This window comes from Jatropha curcas, chromosome 6 (assembly GCF_041381405.1).
Source record: "Jatropha curcas cultivar XTBG-Jc1 chromosome 6, XTBG_Jcur_1.0, whole genome shotgun sequence".
Taxonomy (NCBI): domain Eukaryota; kingdom Viridiplantae; phylum Streptophyta; class Magnoliopsida; order Malpighiales; family Euphorbiaceae; genus Jatropha; species Jatropha curcas.
In genome coordinates, this window is record NC_143156.1 from 15,612,365 (window position 1) to 15,621,104 (window position 8,740).

An 8,740-nucleotide genomic window follows, 5' to 3' on the forward strand; every position below is an offset into this window, starting at 1 on the left:
CACTGGCAGATGTGGTGTTTTGAAGAGAAATAAAGTCCTTTATATACACAATCTTAGGGAAGGATAGGGTTGAATGGTCAATGGAGAAGTTGGGAAAGAAAGGATTTGATTGGTTTTGAGAGGGTGTTTGCAACTTTTTGCAGGTTTGAATACCTTGGGAAGGAGAAGAGTTGAATTGAATTTTGAAAGGATAGTTGTTATCTTCTGTCCGTTGGACAATTGCGGATGCGACTCTGGTTTCGCGATCGCGACTTTAAGATTTCATCTTGCGAACGATCAGTGCAAACATTCTGACTTCTTTTTCTCCTGATTCGCACCCGTGAATATATCTATCGCGATTGCGATCTTTAATCCAATCTCTCTATCTCTTTTTCACAGGTATCGCGCCCGTGCTTCCTTAATTTGCGCTCGCGACTCTGTCCGCGAATACAAAGGCAAACTCTCTGTGCTTAAAACTCAACCTTACGCGCTCGCGCTTCCATAAATCGCGCTCGCGATAACAGATTCTGCAAAGGAAAAATTTTGCTGCACACTTGAACTGAAATGAGTCCTTTTTATTATTTCAAATTGTTTTCGCACCGCTCCCGAGCGATCCAAAAAACGTTCACTTTTAAGTTTTTGGATTTGGAAAAAAGCGATTTTATTTATGAACAAGTGGTGACAAAACCTATTTGGATACGATGCCGATAAATCGGTCTTACAAAACATTTTGAGTCGCCACCCATTGTTTCGACAATGGGACCGTTTTCAATTTTATAAAAATGACTCCATTTAAACCCAATTTTATTTAAGGCCAAAATTATTTAAAAACTGGTCAGGCGCACCAAGGCGATTCTGGGTGTGGGAATTGAGTACATCGGCCCGTTGGAAGCCGACGCCGGGAAAAATCGGCCTCTTTTAACCTATGATTTCTAATTCATTTTAGAAAAGCCAAATTATTTATTTACTTAAACCCAACCCGAATGAATCGAACTGAGTTCTTATGTGGAAAGTCAGTTAATCGTCCCATTCAAATTCAATTAAATTCAATCATTGCATCCATAATCATTTAAATCATCCACACAAAAGCAATTATAACAAATAAATAAAAGACCCGCTCTTGCCTTATGGTTAAAGGCGGGCCACAAACCGAACCTAAAAGTACATTCTACCCGATTAAAAATTTTAGCCCGAAAACCAAAGACCCAAAATCATGCATAATTACATTTTAATATCCTAAACTTAATTAAATTGCAATCTGCCCACAATTGGTTGTCTTCGGATTTATTAAAAGAATTAAATTTTATTTTTTGTACAAAAATTATTTTTAAAAAAAAAAAACAAAAATCATTTCTGGAACCCTAGAACAGTCACGTCACTCAGCTAGTCCTGAAAGAACAGTTGCGTGACGAATCTAATAGTCGCGTGACCTAACTGTTCTTAAGACTCCAGATCCATCAAACGTATAATTTAAATCCACAATTAAAATAGAATATTAAAAATAAAAATGAAATCATGAATATGAACAGTTCCGTCACGCAACCTCCAGATCCGTTACGGATCTGATAGCTGCGGGACGCAACTAATCTAGGTAAAGAAACGATAGCTGCGTCACGCAGCTGACGGCTGCGTGACGGACCCGATAGCTGCGTGACGCAGCTCACTTTCTGGATTGTTGCCACGTACTCAGACAGAATGAAAAATCGTTATTTGAAACTGCTAAGGCCCATGAAGATCTGTTGATCCAATTTCATTCTCTGGTCCATTCTTATGGATTTATGCTCTCTGAAAAGAAGTCCATTATTGGCAAGCATGAAATTGATTTCCTTGGGCTCCATATAAAAAATGGTCAGTACCAACCAGGCCCACATCTGGCCCAAGAATTGGCCCATTTTCCGAATACCAACGTTTCTAAAGTCCAAGCCCAACAATTCCTTGGGTTCATCAATTACATTAGGGATTTCATCCCTAACGCCGCCATATACACTAAGCCCTTGTCTTCTTTATTGAAAAAGACTCCTCCTCCTTGGACCCATGAACATACTGAGGCCGTCAAAGCTCTTAAAAGGTTAGCCCAAAAGACTCCCTCTTTAACCATTCCATCTGATGAGGCCCAGCTCATTTTACAAACAGATGCTAGTGATCTAGTATGGGGTGCTATTCTTCTTCAACGCAAAAATGGCAAAGAATCTCTCTGTAAATATGCTTCTGGAAAACTTAAAGATGCTGAGCTCCATTATCATTCCAATTACAAAGAGATCCTTGCAGTCAAATATGGAATTCAGAAATGTGAATTCTTTCCGGCTTCCCGACATTTCATTGTCCGCCTCGACAATTCCTCTTTTCCCAAGATCCTTGATTTCAAAGGCAAAAATCTTCCTGATAAACAGTTGCTCAGATTAAAAGAATGGTTTTCCCGCTATGACTTTGAAGTACAGCACATAAAAGGCAAAACCAATCTTATCCCTGACTTCTTATCACGAGTCTCTAAGCCTGTTACTCCTGTCTCCTTCATTATTAAGACCACTTATCCTTTTGTTGGCATGGCCTACTTTTTACAAGATACACCTCACCCTCAAATGCCACAAGGCCTCTCATCTCAAGAACGTGACATGGGGATTTACAGGAAAATAATTGAGCTCTATCCTCAAGTACTTCCACAATCCAATGATTTCACTGCTTCTGTTCCTTGGAAACTGTTCCCCACTGTCAATGAGTCATTCCCTCACACAGATAATGAGTTCTGGTACCTTTGGTGTCTTACCACCCTTTATCATCTTCCTGTAGAAATTCCACTTCTCCCAACTCTTTGGTTTCTACACATAGAAGAGAACCATCGTCATCCTGCCTGGCAGTTCTTTCAATTATTTGAAAATATTGCTTCATGGCAATACAAACTCAGAGCTTGGATTCACCAAAATAATCTGTTCACTCATCCTGATTTTAGTAAAGCTAAAAAATACATGGCCATCCTGTTTCTCCGAAGACAATATGATTCTTCTGGTACCATTGTCACAACTGTCACTCATTGGAAAAATCTCCCTTGTCGTTTTGAAGAATCCTTTTTGACCATTCAACGTGCCTTGTTACTCCATGGCAATGCACTTAATAAATCCACAGACATGACTACTGATACGGAATCGCTACCACTCAACCATAGATCTCAAGGAAGCATGGAGAACACCTAAGTTTCTCACATTAATAGAAGCACATGTTGAGTGGGAACATGAATTAGTTAGCACGCCCGTGCTAGATGGCACACCCCAGGCCGTGCCCTCGTCTGACTTGCTGAGGAAAACAACTACCTTGAAGCACCCCCGTGCCAAATAGCACACCCTGGCCGTGCTTCCCTCTGACTCTCACGAGGGAACTCCTACATTGAAGCACGCCCGTGCCAAATAGCACACCCAGGCCGTGCTTGTCCCTGCCTCTCATTAAGTTAGTTAGCTTATTTTGAGTTTTTGCTTTGTTAATGGGTTGGGCCTCCAATATTTCGGCCCCCCTTGATTAATTAGCCTTATTTTGTTTAGATTTAGTCAATCTTTAGTAGATTTGGATTAGATATCCAAATCCTTAAGTTGTTATGATTTTATTAGTCTTATCCTTAGTTGGATTAGATTTGCTAAATCCTACTCTTAGCTAACTCTAAATCCTTTAAGGATCTGGACCTCTTAGATTAGTATAAATAGCTTGTTATTTTGTAATTATTCAACAATTAATCAATGAATTAAAGACTACTTCTTCATGCTTAGGCGTGTTCATGTTTTTAGAGAGTGTGAGATTGCATCAAGAATCAAGGTAAACTTATCAATTCATTGTGGCGTTTATCTTATTCTTTTACTCTATTATTGGTGTTCTTGCTTCTTTAAGCTTTGGGTGCCATAGAGGGGAATTTATTCTAGATCTTTGATCTCTTCCAAAACTTGTCATTGAGTTCATGAAATTTATTTTCATTGGGTTCCGCGTCAACTACTCCCATGGTTAGCATGCACTGACTTGACACAGACCCAAGAAAAATATTTTCCTATGCCGACCTGACACCTGGACCCTCAACTGACCCTGGACCATCAACTGGACCACCTGGCCCTCTTGGCTCAGAGTTTCAAGATTCTCAATTACCTGACACTCCAATGACTTCACAACAGATTGACGCACTCCTTCCAAGAAGATCACCACGAATTCAACAGATGCACTCTCAATGTCCTCCTCCTGATCTTGATGATGTTCTTGATTATGACCCTGAAGATGATCATAACACGTGGATTGCTGGTAATACCAAAAGACCACGTTGGACCTATGATCACACTCCTTCTGATGACTCAGATGAAGACTGGTCTGAACATGAACCCATCAACAAAAGTCCCTGGGTCTAAAAGTGGATAGTGATGCGTCCCATCATTGTCCCCTTTCACTTTTGTAATAATGGTGATGTGTTTGTCTTTTCCTTTTGTCTTGTTGCAATAATGTATGTGTAAGAATATGTGTGTCACTATCGTGGGCCCTCCCCACATTATTATGTCTAGGATAAGATTCCTTTGCATTATTAGGTTTGAGGATAAGATTGCCACGTGGCTTGTCACGATTGGCTCTCTAGATTACTTAAGATAAGAATAGATAAGGATGCCACATGGGATCTTCTCATTGGCTCTTTAGATTTCTTAGGATAAGGCTCTTGGCCTATAAATATGTAAGCTCTCTTCATTGTAAGATATAAGAAAACTTTCATAAATATAATCTAGTGTGTTTTCTCTCAATGGCTTTCTAAATCTTCTCCTTTCTCCTTTCTGAAAATAGTTGCTGTGCTAAGTAGTTTTCTCCATTAATGCAAAGATCCTAGTCTCCGATTTGTACCCCTGTATGTTATTCTAGTTCAGTGTTCTAAAGACCTTGAAAGGCCTGTTGAAGCCGTGGAAGGCGTGTTGTGGCTATTCGGTTGCGAACTGCTGAATGGAATACCATGCCGGTGGACAGCTCTCGGCTCCTGGTATCAGAGCCTTAATTACTGAAAACCACTTTGCTACAGTAACTATTTGAAGAAGGAGATCTACAGTACTCATGGAAACAGTAACCAACAATCCTATTGTCCAAACCTCTTCTTTACAACTCCCTCCTACTTGTAAACAGTACCTTACTGATAAAATAGATAACCTTGTTGAAATATCCCATATCCCTGAGTCCGCTCAGATCCATAATTCCCTTGTCCCTATTCTCAACCCTTATGCTGTGTTTAAACATAGTCCGTCTCTGTCTCGTCATCTCCGTCAAATTATTAGCCGTCCCTCTGTTAATATTAAAGAGTATGTTCAATCCTCTTCTCTTTCTCAGTGTGTTTTGTCATCTACCCCTGCAGAACAATATGTTACTTTAGAGATTCCGGAACAGTTCATCTCTCAATGGAAAAAGCAAAAATATACTCACCTCCACTTTGGAGCCATCCGTCTTGTCCTTTCTTACCATGGCCGACAAGGCTTACCTGTCACTGCTCGCCTGTCTCTTCTAGACACCCGTTATCTTCAATATGAGCATGCTGTTATTGGTACTATTGCTACTACCCTCAACGTTGGTAGCGTAGTCCTCACTTTCTTCCCCAACTTTAACATGTCTCTTGAAGATCCACACCTAAGTACTGCCCTGAAGGTTCAAGTTCAAATTACAGGTGCAGACCAAGTCCTTGAAACCATCTCAACTACTTTACACCACCAGATTGTCTACCGCCTTCAAGATCATGCTATCAACCTACACCTGGAATCTCCCACAGTGATGCTTTGTACATCTTTGCTGATGGTGGTCCCACTCCCACTATTGTCCAAACTCCTAGGCAACTGCCTCGAGAAGAGCTTGAAAAGCTCATCCCCTCTGCCTGGATTACCAACTATGAAAAGCTTCATCAACTCCCTCAACCTGTTCAACAACAGGATCCCATCTTTGTTCGCCAACTGGATAAATCCGTTCGAATTTCATTTCTCCCATCCAGTTCAGAACCGAGACACTCTGTCTCCATGATCCAACCAGTTAAGAGCAAACCTCTCAAACATGCTCCCATCCATAGTTTTGCCCATACTGACAAGGAGATCTATGCTGCAAAGAATGATGGTCACTTCCTTTGGGATGCTAATCCCCACATGTGTGACCCTGACTATCCTTGTAAATATGAAGATGATGGTTGGCTTGAAGATGCTGAAGTCACTACCACCAAACTGGAATCACAACCTCTCCTCCGGAAGACTCAGTCTTGCCGCCCTTCTGCTCGAAAGCGTCCTTTTGATGATGATGACGCTCCTCCCCCATGGGTTGGCCTTCCTAAAGCCAAAAATAAACCCATGACTGAAGATCACTACCTCAAACGTTGTTTTGAGATTCTTGCTGAAGAAGGACTCCTCCAGTGTCCTCCACCTCCTACTATTTGTTCTTGCTCTTTGGAAGCATATCAGACTCCCTCTGCTCCAGCAGCTCCTTTGTCTTGTTGCATGCTGCAACCTGAAGACTTTCCTCCACTTGAAACAGTCCGTGAGTCCACTGCAAGAGTAACAGCTAGTCCATATGTCCGACAAACTGTTGTCCACTCTACTGGCAATCTACAGCCCTTATCACCTTCTGAAGAAGTCCTCAACTAGCAGACTTCTAATGCTGTTGTCCAAAATAAGTATCTCAAACAAATTGATGGCAAGCTGAATCATGCTTTGCAAAAGAATGATCACTTAACTTCTACTATGTCTTCCTTCCGCCAAGAAGCTCAACAAATGCATGATGATCTTTTACGAAGGATTTCTAAGCTTGATAAAGAACTTAACTTTCTCATTGAGACTAATCCTTCCTCTCCTTTGTTTGATGCAAAAGAACGAGAAATTCGCCAGCTTCGAAGACAAGTTGAAGAAATTGAACGAGATAAAATCTTACAGCCTCCTGTTCCTCCACCTTCTTACCCCTTTGATTATGCATTACCTCCACCACTGTTCACTCCCTCTCCAGCTCCTATAAAAATGTTCCCTTCAATGGCTGATCTTATACCTAGGGAACCTCCCAAACCTCGAAGACGACCTTCCTCATCTTCTTTACCTTCTACCACTTCTTCCCAAACCAGTTATGTACCTCCCACAGAACCCAAAGACAAAGGTCCTGCCTTTCAACAGTTTATGGCAACACCAGCTTAAGGTTCATCTAGTGATGTGGAAGACTCTCTCTTAGCTTCTTCATCCTCTTCTTCCCTTTTTCTTCCACAAGTTCTTATGAATGACCCACCGATGGAACCAAAAGTTGAACATCCAGATGATCATTTTGATGATGCACCTTTTGATCTCCCTCAAGATCAACCAGTTCCTCCTCGTCCTACTTCTGGCCCTTGGTTTACGTTTGATGATGTTCCTCCCAGTAAATGGCGCAGTCGCATTCTTGAGTTTAATGCCTGGCTTGATACACAAATGACTTTTCCACATACAAGTCTGAAAAAGGTTATTGCTGAATTCTCTTCCCGTTTTACTGGATCTCTCAGAGAATGGTTCTTTAGTGGTCTTTCTGAATATCAACAAAAGCAATTTCTGGCAAGCGAAAGTATTAGTGCTGCTCTTGTTACTATTCACACTCAGTTTCTTGGTAACTATCAGTTGATCTTTCAACAGCGCAAACAAGAGTTCTTTGACCGCAAGTGTTGTTCCCTTAAGTTCCGTGACTTGGAACGTCATTATCAACGGATGAATCATCTTTATCATGAGATTGGTGGATTTAAAGATGACAACTTGAAACTCACATTCATTGCTTCTCTTCCTCAACTCATTCAACCTGAAGTACAACGAATGTGTGGCACCAATATTGCTAACCTCAAACTTGGTGAAATCTGGCAGTTTACTTTGACTGCTGTTGATCGCATGTGTGAACAACAACGACTATTCAAAAAGATTGCCAAAGGTGACAAGCTATTAAAGACTGCTTGCTCTCAACCATTCCCAACCAAGTGCCAAGATACTTCCTGTGAATGTCATCCTCACCGTTCTAAACATTCTAAACATTCAAAGAAGTCCATGTTCTTCCCTCGAAAGAAGAAGCACCGCTTCAGAAAGATGCGTTGGTTTAAACAGAAGTCAAAGTCTCGTCAAAAGTCTGACAGATGTTATATCTGTGGCAAAAAGGGCCATTATGCAAAGAATTGTCCTAAGAAGCCCAAACAGACTATTGCTCTTCTTCACCAACTTAAAGTTTCTTGTCCTGATTATGATTCAGATCATGATTTGGAATCTCTGTTCTCTGAAGAAGATTCAGCTTCCCCAGCAACTCTATTTGCTCTGCCTTACTCAGATTCAGATTCAAATTCAGACACAGATTCTGATGACATGGCTCCTGTCCTCACTATTGGTCCTCCTATCACTATTAAACAGGAACCTCCAGACTTTGATTGTCCTGAATCTCCAGACTTCATCTCTTGTCCTTTGTCACCTCTCCCTCTAAGTCCTAATCCTTTTGATGATCTTTCTTTCAATGAAATTTCCTACTGTTTTCCTGATATACCTTCTCCATGTAAAATTTCTACCCCTGTCTCATCTCCTAGTCTCTCAGACTCCTCATCTCTTATCTTATTCCCCTTATCATCTCCTGAACCTGACGAGTCCCTACCTTCCTCACCTGATATAAGTTCAGTTCAATTTTCTCATCCTGTGCCCTTAATTTCAATGCACGTCCTTCCCGATAAGTATGAGAAACCTGTTACAGTTACTGCTTTCTTTGACACTGGTTCACATTGCACAATGATTAATCCTGATGTGCTACCTGC

The 8,740-nt window shown here is 41.1% G+C and overlaps 1 pseudogene; it reads left to right on the forward strand.

Annotated features, from left to right (window-relative positions):
- Nucleotides 1-5,034: 5,034 nt before the first annotated feature.
- On the forward strand, nt 5,035-7,130 carry LOC149495607 (uncharacterized; annotated as a pseudogene).
- Nucleotides 7,131-8,740: the final 1,610 nt, after the last annotated feature.